This window comes from Paramisgurnus dabryanus, chromosome 2 (assembly GCF_030506205.2).
Source record: "Paramisgurnus dabryanus chromosome 2, PD_genome_1.1, whole genome shotgun sequence".
NCBI lineage: Eukaryota > Metazoa > Chordata > Actinopteri > Cypriniformes > Cobitidae > Paramisgurnus > Paramisgurnus dabryanus.
In genome coordinates, this window is record NC_133338.1 from 38,467,034 (window position 1) to 38,480,990 (window position 13,957).

The following is a 13,957-nucleotide window of genomic DNA, read 5'->3' on the forward strand; positions in this document are numbered from 1 at the left end:
GCTTGGCAATGCTTGTGGACATATTAAACTACTATAAAACGGCCGTGAACATTTGAAGATAATTTATGCAAAAGTGTAAATGAAAATGTTCCTAAGAGACCATCAGCACTGTTGGAAATCACTGGTCCATGTCTCCAGCTGTAGTGTGTACTGGTAATCTCATACTGTAGTCCTCTGTCCATCTGCTATAGACATCATCACACTGCCACACTCAGTTATGTTTCTGACCCCATTACACAATATTATTATGTGCAGCACTCATTCGTTACAGCTCACTTCCTGTCATTAGTACTGGCAATAAAACAATTCAACTGGAGTATCTTTTCAGCAGTTCACAGATACAAAAAAGGGAAGTATGCAAACACAGTAAGGAGAAAGAAGCCTTTTGAAGGGAAAATAAGAAAAATAAGGAAACAAAAAAGCAAAAAAAGGAAATGAAAGAAAACATGTAACTTCCCAATTAAATACTAAAAGAGGCGTTCCATCACAAATAGTAGATTAAGTGTGATGCCAACTTTAGTATTTGGTAAAGTATCCAGAAGGGAGATGAGATCAATTGAGAGATTGTTTTGGCTTGCTTCCTATGTCCGCAAGCATTCCACAAATGGATAGACTTATGATATCGGACACTTTGTTTTTTGGCAGTCTGGAAATGAGAGCAGACACGCAAACTCTAACATGGCCAGATAGACCATAAGAGCGTTGCTGCCTTCAAGACACACACTTCCATTTCAGTGCACACACACTAAAGTAACATCTAAGCACCCAAACAGTTGCATAACACTGTCTCATCCCCGTTGTTTGACCCTGCAGCATAACACAGCACTGATGCGACGGGGTGAAACAGAGGTCTCTTCGTCTCTCTGCCTGCCTGGTGGGAAGGAAGTTAAAGTCTCGCCTGCTTGAAATGACACCAGCTCTCAACTCAATTTCAAAGCAATGCTTTTTAAATGCAAAGCTGTCAGAGAAAGCAGGTCATGTTCACCTCATAGTATTACTCTAAACAACAGCATCTCTTTTGATGCTAAATGTTGTTTTACAAGCTGAACTGACTGTTGCTGTGCCAAGAGCTCTTTGGGTCAAAGTTGTAATATTGAGCTAGATGATCTGGCATGTCAAACAGGCAGGTGAGCGATAGCATCAACAATAACATCTCCCCAATAACAAAAATAAAGGTCTTTTAATCCTTATTCTTAGATTACAAAGATGGGCTGACTTCTTCGTGTTGTGCATGCTTATAAATGTGTTCTTGAAACCATGAATCATATCTGAAATGGTTTTTACCTTCTCAGACCCAGAAGAAATAAAGGTAAATGAACAATTGTGGTTAAAGGGGCTGTGTGTGACATTATGAATTGCAGCCAACATGAAGTTTGAAACGCATGGAGAGGCTACGGTACCTGCCACAGGACAAACATGTCGTCTCCTGAGACAGCATCGTTACGAAACGTGCTCTGTAGAACAGTTTGTCCATTTAGGGCTACTGTAGAAGCATGCAGCGACTTCCATGTAAGGTGACCCGTGGTGTATGTAATAAAAAACAGCTTATTCTTAGGTAATAAGAACAATACAGTTCATTATGTAAGGTCTTTATACAACACTGATAATATAGTTATGTATTGCATTTCTATCACGAGATCTTTCTAAAAGTTACACGTTGCACCTTTGAAAGCACACAAAACCCCAAAATTTTATTCATTTAATTTACTTAACATTGGTTTCTGTTTCATCGGTTTTGTTTGAATACAGAAATAATATTCATTATCATGTGGATTTCACTTCAATGAAAATAACAACAGTTAGATGAAGGAGAAATATCTGAACACTAAAATAACATTTTAAAAAAAATAACTTCTTATAGTTAAAGGGACACTCCACTTTTTTGAAGTACAATAGTAAGAATGTAGGTAGTACATTCTTACCGTTTTGCAATCCATTCAGCTGATCTCCGGGACTGGCGCTACCACTTTTAACATAGCTTAGCACAATCCATTAAATCTGATTAGACCATTAGAGAGAGTGATGCTCTCTCGTTATTTTTGAGAGCATCACTCTCAAAAATAACGAGAGAGAATGAGAGTATTAGTTCCTAGCCATATCTGCCTAAAACTTAAAAATTTTTCGTGGGTCTTAGTACACGATAGTACACTGTTCAATTTTTAAAACTGGAAAAATTTCAAAACTCTTAGCTTAATTATTTAGGCATGATGTCTAAAACCGCGCGCAAAATGTGACAGTCGATTGGTTCTTGTCACATGACCTGCTGTGCCCTTGCAGCATTCTGAAAAGTTGAGATGTTTTTAACTCGATGCCGACATGCCTGAAAAAAACAAGCATGATGCACCTGGTTGCTTCCATTTTGAGCGCGCATACCGCACCTACATTTGAAATAACGAACTTGAGACGCAAAATGTGAATCACGCAAAATGTTGAGACGCAAAATGTTTAGCAACACTAAAGAATTATTGCTCTTTGCTCCCCCTACAGGTTAGAAGCGTAATTGTTCATTAGCACTGTCATAAATAAGCATAGCTGGCTCTGATTGGATTGTAGGTCTGCCGTAAAGCAAGTTTTTGTAGTTTTCACTCGAACTACAGGACCACTACCCGACGGTTGGAAACTTCTTTAGTGTGGTTTTGGCCGATAGAGGGCTGCAAAGCGAATGTGAAAGTGCCATTCACCCTGTTTTCAGTGGATGAACCACTGAAACTTTTTTGGAAACGTTATTTTAAGGTAAAAAAACCTCTTTGGTGTTGCTTTAAGAAGTTTTTTTTTCTTGGAAACACAAAACATGTGTAATTAAAAAAAAAATTATTTGTATCCTTCTCTCCTGCACTGTGATTCATGTACTGTTTTCACATTCTTTTGTGGGAGTTTTTTAAGTCCTGGCGTTTCGTAAGGGTCAGAATTCTGAAGAGTCTGAAATCTGAAATACTAAATTTAACTTCAAGATTCCCAATGTTGAAAAAATTTGATTGTTAGCAAGAAAACATTTTTTCTGTAAAAAAAATAATAATTTTCTTCCATTGTTGCTACAAAATGCAGAGAATGCAATGGCTGCTATTTTGAAAAGAAAGTTGTGCCAAGCAGACGTCAAGGACAAGGTTGAATCAACGTTGAATTAAATTTTGATTATGCAAATTGTATCATCGTTGTTTCAAGAACTGACATTATTTCAACCATATTTCAACGATGAAGGTCAGCCATATGCCTGCTGGGTGTGCTCTGTCAGCCCCCATCCTTATAAATGTGGCATCAAACCCTAGGATGTCCTCTTAACAGTACAGCAGGAATCAATGTCCCCCACAGAGAAAAAAAATGAATCGCTGTGTTTTAGAAGGTTAAGCATAAAAATATGCATAAATGTGTTAATGCTTCGTTGATATTTGTTGGGTTAATATCGGATATTTGACATAAAATGTGTGTATGAACATGCGTTGAGTACTGCGTGAGTCCTGAAAGGTATGGCGTTTATCATGGATTTGTCCATTAGCCTACTGTATTTAATCTGGGTGGGGCATTTGCGGTGGCTCCCCCTTGTGGCTGTACAGGTAAACTAAAAATAAATGCCTACACCCATCCACTGCAATGTTCTGATCTGCCTCCACCCCCCATCCCCACTCTCCATCTTCTCCTTTCTCCTCCCCCTTTCTTGTCTTGCTGACTGCTGCATTGTGGGTCTCTGTAGCATTATGTTGGCACAGTTCAAGTAAGCCTGCTGACACATGCAAAGCAGCACAACCACACATCCTGACAAGAGTACACACACCATCTACAAAAACACACAAACAACTACATATATGCAACACCCCTGGATTAATGCTTTACATGTGGCAGAAATGCTGATGTGCTTCAATGCAGATCTTACTGGTCTCATGTAGACTGCTCTGTGTTAGCACTCCTCCCTGGGGATTCAATGCAGACTGACAGAAAGATTCAGACAATGATTGTTAGTGGTGCTTTATTTAGCACTCATCAATATGATTGCTTATACTAAGGGTAGGAAGCTTTAATACCTAATAAGGAAAAGTTCACCCAAAGAGGAAAATCCATTCACCCTCATGCCATCCCAGATGTATATAACTTTGTTTCTTCATGAATAGCGTGTGTTTTTGCGGCAAATGCGCCGCCCATAGCGTGTAATTTGTAATCTACTCGCGCAAATCGTTGAACTCGCATTTGGTGTGCATGCCCATAAGAGTTTTAGTATAAAATGTTAAAAATCATGTAAACATTGATCCTGATGCTCAAATGGTAGAGCATTGTGCTAACGAAAACTAAGGTCATAGTTCAAATTCCCAGTAAAAACGTAAATTATGTTTGCAAATTTCTTAATCTTTGTTGTGCATACCTTACACTATTTAGTAGCTTCTATAGTCAACAAAATCACAACTTTTAATTTTCCGTCTGTCTTAGTACACAATGTAACTACAGAAGAGTCAAGTTTTAAATAGGAAAAATATCGAAACTCTTTGGTAATTTTGAGTGCAATGCTAATGGTCTAATCAGATTCAATGGATTGTGCTAAGCTATATATATATATATATATATATATATATATATATATATATATATATATAAATAAAGTATAAACTTACTTTTCCTGCATGATCTAATGTGTTGCATGTTATTAACTTACTGTCATGCATTGTGTGCAAAAAAATTTGTCTTTCCTGTTGCTAAAAAAACTCTTAAGCCTCTTAAAAGTCCGTCCGTGCTCCTAACAATTTTGACCTTAAGACCTCTTTTAAGGGTTAAGATGCTTTCTGAATTACTTTTTTCTTTACTAGGATTTTTTCTTTAACTTTAAGAATAAACGTTTTCTTAGAATTGCGTCACTAGGAGCTACGTTAGATTCTTTATGAATACGAGCCCAGCTCATTTGCATTTTAAAGGAAAAAAATGGAACATCTTTGCTCACACCTAAAAGTGGGGATTTTAACATGTTATTATAAACTATCTATATGATATTTTAAACTAGAACTTCACATACAGTACGTACTCTGGGGACACCAAAGATTTATTTGACATCTAAAAAAAGTAATGTGAAATGTCCCCTTTAAGAGGAATGGCAACAGCTCTCTGAACTGCAGGCCACAACACTTATCTGTGGAATTCTCTCTGTGCTAATCAACACCTCACCGTAGAGCCTGTCGGCTTCAGAATAGGAGAAAGGGGGAAGTCCCTAACCCAGCGAAGCGCACAGCAGCTAAGCTCACTGTTTCCTCGAGGACATGCCATTGATTATTAGAGTAAATTCCACACATGGCTGGAATTAGTAAGATTTGCATGAAATTTGGCAGCTGTAAACGACCCAGGTCATAGACTATTAAAATGAGCATGGGGCTCCACTACAGACGGAAGGAGCGAGGGAGGGAGAAAGAAACAAAGAGTGAGAATTTGTAACATCAAGAGCCAACTTTCCTCTCCAGCCACACACATTTTACTCCAACTGGGTCGGCTTTCCTCCAATCTCTGGCTCTTGTTTTCCCAGCATGGCCTCCAGAAAGTTTCCACCCAGTGGGGAGGTGCGTCCTGCAGCTTGGGTCACTTGGTTTGTGCTTTGGATAACTTTACCCCAACCTTCTCAGTGCACATAACTACCCACCCACCCACTTCTCACCGTTCCCAGCCTCAAGGATGAAATAGAGACAAATTTGCTATCAGCGCGTGATGATGAATGATTCATTCCTAACGCAAGTTCGAGTAACAGGAAGTGTGTGACGGAGTACAGGTCCACGTGTGCTTTTAATACAAGAGAGATACCAGTGATGGTAAAGGAAGAGAATGCTAAAACCTGATTTCTGTGATAAGAATGGCAGCCAGAGAATGCATGTGATCGAGAATGTTTGCATGTTTTGCAATGTACATCATGACACTGATATGCACTCATATACATGCTTACTTTTACCTTACATACTAAATATTTATAGTGATTTTACACATACAAATGCAGTTTTCAAGTATTGTATAGAGAGCTACAGACCCAAAGTGCAGGGCAGGGCAGGAAGGTACAGCCTGTTCCGATTATACATTAAACTTTGTATAAGGAGCTGAGCGAAGCACAATGTGTACATTACACTAACAGGATCTTGACCTTTTATGCTCACTCTCTCTCTCTCCACTTTTCTTCTGTATGTTTTCATTACTGCCGAGTTGGGCCTTACAATAAAACTTTGCAAGAAAAGCAAACAGATAAGCCAAAATCAGACAATAACAATAACACTATATTGTTTAAATGCCTTTTCCTGTTGCAGAAATGTTAATCTGGAGTCTTTGACTGCCCTGTTACAGTAAACATAATAGTAGCATGCAAAATCCGCTAAGCATAATCTGCATGATTTCTTGTTAAAAGCATTTTTTTTGCAGACTCCGTATGGATTCTGACTAAATCCATTGTTTCTGAATGGCCTGAGTGCGGGATTAAGCAGATTTAGAGTGAAAGTATTTCATGAACGTGTATAGTAAGTGTCAAGCGCATTAAATTAATATCATCATCTGATTTTTGACGGATGTGTTAAAGGTCACGTTCTTCCTGATCCCATTTTTTAAACCCTAGTTAGTGTGTAATGTTGCTATAATAGCATAAATAATACCTGTACAATGAAAAAGCTCAAAAACTCACTGCCAGGCGATATATTTTCTTTAATAGAATTCCTCTTTCAAAGCCTACAACGAATGGCCGGTTCGGACTACAGCTACAGTAAAACGGTTTTTGGAGTAAACTCCGCCCACAGGAATACGTCAGTCACCAGCTTTGGCTCAAGCGGCTCTGCTAAGCTAAGCTGCTATCGAATCAAAACACACTAAACAAACTACACAATCAGAACTCTTTACGTATTTCTGGAGGGACTTTATAGAACAAGGAAGACATCAGCCCATTTTGAGGACAGTGAAAACAGCGCTATACAGATAAGTAAATTTTGTGAAAAATACCTCGTTTTTTTACACGTGAAACATGAACACATGTTATATTGCCCACTATAAACATAATCAATGCTTCAAAAACACAGACAGATCGGGAGCTTTAAGCAGTTTTTGATCTGATCTTTGCATATACTGCTTCGTAAATTATAAGTGTTATTTAAGTAAGCAATAAGGTGTGAGAGGCTCTGCCTCAAGTGCTTTTTTTAAATGGTTAGCACACAATACAAATATTAAAGGAAAGAAAAAAACAATGTGTCAACGCAACTTTTTATGTAAAATCACTACATCCTTCTTCCGCTGGAAAAAATAGTCCCTAACCAACTGTGAAGAGCAACATAATGTTTTACATGTGTTTACATTGTTAAGGGTGCTGCACAGTGAAACGGGATTGTTGGGTGCGGCGGTCCTGGCTGTGTTTTATTTGCAATCAAACACAGCTATTGACCAATCAGAATCAGGGACTGGAACTTGTTTTATTAAAAAATGAAACCAGTGTGATTTTTATTATAAAGCTCTCCTGTGGAAAGATAAATATTGCTGTTCAGATAAGATCTATTAAAGAATGAGGACTACAATTAAGGGGGTCTTTTTATACTCTGAGATCTATCCAGGCTAGTTATTGTTTGCTTTGGAGAGGTTTCTGAGTATGGCTTCCCTGGTGCCATTGTTTACAGAAGCAGGTAGATAAAATGAACATGAGGTTCTGGAGGTCAGCTATAGGTATGTTGCATGTTTTGGCTCAGTGTGAGCTGGAGTTGATGCCCTGTGAAGGGGCTGTAAAAGGGGGAGATAAGAGGAAGCACCTGGCTTTAGACAGGGAGCTTAGATCTGGAGAGGCTCCTGTGTGGGTAAAAGAGAGAGGGAGAGGGAAAAAGAGAAACGAAAATATAATTAAACAGTAAGAGCGGGGCCATAACCTCTGTAGAAGTTGAGGGCAATGCACAATATTTTCAATAACAAATTCATAAATTGCAATTTTTTGCAATGTTTTTAAAAGAGAAGAATTGGTAACACTTTATTTTACGACCCGCAAAGTACCGCGTAATTAAACCGAATTTACAGCGTACCTATTTGTAACAACAGAGTACCTCTACAGTACGTACTTGTAGTTATAAGGGAATAATATTTTAAGTTTGGGGTAATAAGGGGGTAAGAATATATGGAAAATTATTCTCTAAGTATTTCATAACTACAGGGTACCTATTGTAATATTACGTGGTATGTATGACTTACGTCTATGGGTAATATGGTCTATGTGTAATAAGTTTTTTTTTTTTCATATTTGGTACTTACCTGATGAAGTGTTTTGTATAGCCTACAGTTGATGTCTACAAGCCACGTCGGCAAATAAAATATAACACACAATAAAGATAATAGCAACTTTTACCTCTTTGATCTGTATATGTATACAGGAGTTACCAGGTAACTCTTATATTTGCGGGCTGTAAATTGAAGTGGGGCTTATTCCCCGATTGTTCTGTGTATGTACCAGGTAACTCTTATATTTGCGGGCTGTAAATTGAAGTGGGGCTTATTCCCCGATTGTTCTGTGTATGTACCAGGTAACTCTTATATTTGCGGGCTGTAAACTAAAGTGGTGCTTTGTTCACCTCTTGTTAATAAATGTTATAGGGTAAATACCATAAACATACAGAATATTGTTATTTTTATTTTAAAACAACTTATTTCAAAACATCTTTAAAACACTATAATTAAGCCAACACTTAATGTTTATTATCACATAACTTTTATTTAAAATAAAAAGTCATGACAATTTTTCATTGTTTTTGCGGCTTGGCTTCCTCTGTTGGTGTTCTTGTCCACTCGGATGATGAGTTGATGTCGTCTCACAAATGCTGTTCTGCATTACATATAAAAAACATAAATGAAAGCCTTCAGTAAATGTTTCTTCACTGTGCCTTGACAGAAACAGAGTTTTCTAAGCCAGTTACGTTTATAAATTTTAGGCTTAACGTTACTTATGTGCTAGCTAACCTGCTACCGTTAGCTAGCAACTTTCTTGAAAAACATTGTTTGAAATGCGTGAGTCATGTATTAACAAAACCAGTCACCTTATCCAGCATGCGGAACCTGCTAACATCACTCGCAGCTGTACTCCACAGTGTAGAACGTTTTTAAAACCTCTTAAAGAAATTTCACCTCAGGATCGCGTTCCAGCAAACCTCCTGAAGACGGCCGCGCGTTCTACACCTGCGCAGTAGCCTATGCATGTAGTCGTCTTTTGCTTTAGCGGGAGCTGATATCTGCTGTTGTTTCATTCTGGTTTGCCATTGCATAAATTATATTTGGCTAAAATACTTGTGTTTACAGTAAATAAATTGCAAAGCACCACTTCAAATATGTCCGCAAATGTAGGAGTTTCCTGGTAAATAGGGATTAAGTTGCTATTTTTATTGTACTTACCTTAAAAAAAAGATAACCACATTAAATCAGCTTGACTTTTGTTATTAAAAGCAAGTAATATAGGCTACTAAAATAAAAGTGATATGCTGTTATATTTATTTGCCGATGTGGCTCGTAGACATTGACTGTATACAACATTCAGTAGTCAATATGAAAAATTCACAATAAAAAATAAATAAAACATAATTTCCCCATAGACTTGACTAAGTCATACATACCACGTAATATTACAATAGGTACCCTGTTGTTATAAAATACTTAGAGTATAAATAATTTATAATTCTTCATATTCTTACCCCCTTATTACCCCAAACTTAAAATATTATTCCCTTATACCTACAGGTTACCTACCCTGTTGTTACAAATAGGTACGCTGTAAATTCGGTTTAATTACGCGATACTTTGCGGGTCGTAAAATAAAGTGTTACCGAAGAATTATTAAGAAAAAGTGGTACAGGATATAAGAAAGGTTAAAATATCAGAATACAATATATGTGGTGGTTAAAACATACGGAGACGGTGACTAACGGTAACTCACGATAGAGCTTATTTCAAAGAACACACAAGAGACTCGTTTCTATGACAAATGGTCTTAATAAAAGTCACAATAAAAACGAATGAAGAAAACATCTTTTTCTCTATGATTTATGACATTCTTTGACCTTATCCATCTCTGATTTCAACGACAGCCTGCGTACAATAGCACCGGCCCTGTCCCATTGTGCAGCTTAGTAAATCCTCCAACAGGTGATTTCTTAGTTTAGTGGAACAATACAGCAGCTGTATCTTCATACCAGTATTGAAAACGTGACAAACAAGCCAATACGACTGTGATCCAATGGTCCAGTTTGAGATTTGAAGTATTGATCTAAATTGAGCCTCATAACCTCTGACCTCGGGTGAAGTGCTGAGACAGAGGGGGTTGGATGTCTGTAACCGCAGCTGTGTTACATAAACACACATAAACTAGTCTGTCTGTTATGGATGAGCCTGAAGTTCTCATCACTAAATACGGCGTTTTACCAGGCTGACAAATTGCCAGTGCAGTCTGAAAGCGTATTGTTAAAACACTATTGGCTGTTCATGCTTCCTACTGCACATGTTTTCTCATACTGGCTGGCTGAGTCATTTTGATTCACCCTTGAAAGACTCATTCTAGCACATAGTCATTGAGTCTGTATATTAACATAAAAGTACCACTGTTGTATTATACCATGGGTATTTCTTTGTACCATGGTGCTTTGAGATGGTATGATAATGATGCAGTACCTTTAAAAGTATTACGGCGTACCACATAAATACCTTGGTCAAAGTTTAGTAATACCACCACATTATTTGTTGTAAAAGCCTCAGCATATTCAAGGAACATTGTGCTCACAGTGAATTTTATTAATTCATCCCAGCCTCACCAGACCCCAGGAGGGACGGAGAGACAGAGCACAGCTTTGGAAGATGGCCAGAGAAATATCCAAAATAATAATCAGCAGATTTTGGCAAGCTTCCCACCTTCCTTCAGCCCCTTACCATTAGCTATCCTCCGCTTTGTTCTTTATGTTTGTGTTTTTTCTAGCTATAAGTATATGAATATTGCTTTATCAATGTGGTGATTATTCAAGCGTTCACCGAATGCCATGAAAAATAAGCACACAGCAAATGGATAGAAAAAGAATCACTTGTGCTGTGTCAGTGCTCAGGATCGGCCTATATTGATTTTCACATTACAGGACTGACCACACAACATGGCTAACTCATCTATTGTTCACCCCTCCTCCTGTGAGCGCAGATAATGAACAATCCAATGCCCTCCTGCAGCAGTATCTTCTCCTGATAACATGCAAATATAGGTGTGCTTTGTACATATGATGTGAACATCTGACTGATTTTACATAATGACAGAATACACATTTAGCACTGACCAATGCTTCATGGGAAAAATTGGATTACTTTGGTTATAAATCCTCTTAATCTGCCAATTAAGCTTTGTATTTGTGCGAGTACTGGACTTTCCCGCTCACATGGCAGATAGGACGGTGAGGAATGAATGTGGTATGTGTGTGAATGAATGTAGTGATAGTATTGCTCCATCACTTGTCTCTTTATCTCGACAGCGGGGCGTGTTTATGAGAGGCTGTTTGTCGCCTCTTGATGGGGTTCGGGTTTTAGTCATCCATATTAATAAAGAAGAGCTGCCCTGTTCAGCAGATCTTCCTCAGGGAATGGATTCGAAACACAGATATCTAGGTTTAATCTAGCTTAATGTGAGGATGTAGGGTAAATAAAAATACACTATAAACCTTTAAAACCATTGATTTTAAATGTACACATCATATAGTTGTCACAACCTATCATGTCGCATTACATTTTTATTTTGTCTCCAAACCTTTTGTGTAAATAAAATGTAAACGAACAGAAGGAGAAAGAGGATTAGTGAAGTATCTGTTGCAAAGATAACATATTTCACAAGACTTTTTAAGATGTTAAATAAATATTTGGTGTCCCCAGAGTACATGAAGTTTTAACTCAAAATACCCCACAGATAATTTATTATAGCATGTTAAAATTCCCATATTTAAGGTGTGAGCAAACATGTGCCGTTTTGGGTGTCCTTTTACATGCAAATGAGTTGATCTCTACACTAAATGCAGTGCCGTGGTTGGATAGTGCATATTAAGGGGCGGTATTATCCCCTTCTGACATCACAGGGGGAGCCAAATTTCAATGACCTATTTTTTTCACATACTTGCAGAGAATGGTTTACCAAAACAAAGTTACTGGGTTAATCTTTTTCACATTTTCTAGGTTGATAGAAGCACTGGGGACTCAATTATAGCACTTCATGATTTTCATGATATGTCCCCTTTAAGCCAATTATAGCCATAATTGTTTGCTCTACATCAGGGGTCTCCAACCTTTTTGTGAGCAAGGGCTACCACAATGGATAAAACAATCTGGAGGGCTACTTTTTGATATAGTCTACTCAAAACTTTTTATTTTACTTTTGATTTGTGTTAGTATTGTTTAAAATGTTAACATATGTAAACCCACGGCATCACGTTAGACCCCTGCTCTATATGATGCATAGCATGCTAAACTTCAGGTCTGAACTTCCTGATCATGTTGGAACATACATAAACCAAGCCAAGCTACTATAAAAAAAATATGTAATAAATAAATATTACAATTGGGACTATTAATAGAACGTGCTTTGGCGGGCACCTTACTGACTCTGTATGGGCACCATGTTGGAGACCCCTGCTCTACAAGATGCATAGCATGCTTAATGTTGGCTCTATATTGCTTTCTGCGGTTCCTACTTACCTATTATCTGAAGATTCAGTCCACATTTTTATCTAAATACCAGCAGGCTATTTCTTGTGAAGTGAATCAGGTTACTATGTAATACTAAAACTAAATTCTTATCATTCACGTCGAGGCTCGGCTAGACCATTATCGACAGGTGGAAATAGTGAATGTCCTATTTTGTAGGTATGTGCTTAACTGAACAAGTAATTGAACTTCCAAAGGAAGCAAAGGTTATGAACAAAGCAAATTATACCTAAGCAGCAGTCAATGCTGTGGCTTTAGGGGAACAATAAATATGGACACTAAAAAGGTAAGCAGTTTTGCTAAAAGAGGCTTCAGTGAGATGGTATTGATCCTCTGGATGAAAGAGCGTTTAACCGTGCTTTCAATGTCAATCTTGGTCAAGAAGGGCAAAATTTTGCTTGGGGTAGTTTCCATTCACTTTGCTGCAGGCTACCCTTCAACATTCATGAACACGGCACAGATAGTCCATCTTCATGTTTTGGTGTACAGACAGCATGTTATCTTTATATTAAACTGGGGAGCAGAATAGGTTTTAAAGATTTTACAGAATCTGCTTCTGTGAAAACAATGAAGTTACTGATCAAACCCGGTTTCTCATTAACACATAAATGCTGCTCAATGGATCAATTTAAGGCCAGCCTGCAGTTATGAATTATTCACTCTTCAGTGGAATGTAAAAAAAGGAAACATTTGCGGCCAGAATGTGGTTTAAAAAAGGAAAATGGTGCCCTCCGCTGGATTTAGGCTTTAAAACACATACTGGTCAACATACTATGGGAATTCTTCTGACATCAAGAACCACTCTAAACATCTTGGTATTCCAGGATAAACCATGAGGAATTCAAAAAAGACTAGAAGTCTGGGAATGAAAACAGAAGTTCATCTGCCCCATATTGTGCCCTTTCTCCAACCAAACTCCCTGTAAAGAAAACCTTGCTTTTCTTTAAACCACAAAGAGCAAATGCCATAGAAACACAACACTCCACCCTAAAGCAAGAAATAACTCTGTAATCTTCTCAAATAAACAGCAGCCAAACATAACTCACTGTATAATTGACTAAAACTACATAACCAGTAGTTATTCAGTTACAGTGTCACGTTTATATCAAGTTACATGGGTCTGGTTACCCAAATTTGAAACAGTCCAGTAATTGCTTTAATCATTGTTGTAAATATTAAATTTAATCAGTATGAAATTACAATTAATCTTTTCTGATTAGTGATGAGTTTTTATTGTCAAAATAAAGTTGAAATAACTTAAGCTATTTAACTAGATTTT

General features: G+C 37.6%; 1 long non-coding RNA gene across 1 annotated transcript; it reads right to left on the reverse strand.

Moving 5' to 3' along the window:
* Positions 1–8,529: 8,529 nt before the first annotated feature.
* On the reverse strand, positions 8,530–9,643 carry LOC141281855 (uncharacterized). The gene is made up of 2 exons (XR_012336224.1): positions 9,000–9,643; positions 8,530–8,788 (listed from the first exon to the last, which is right to left on the reverse strand). It is a non-coding gene; the product is annotated as an uncharacterized lncRNA (long non-coding RNA).
* Between the last annotated feature and the right edge of the window lie 4,314 nt (positions 9,644–13,957).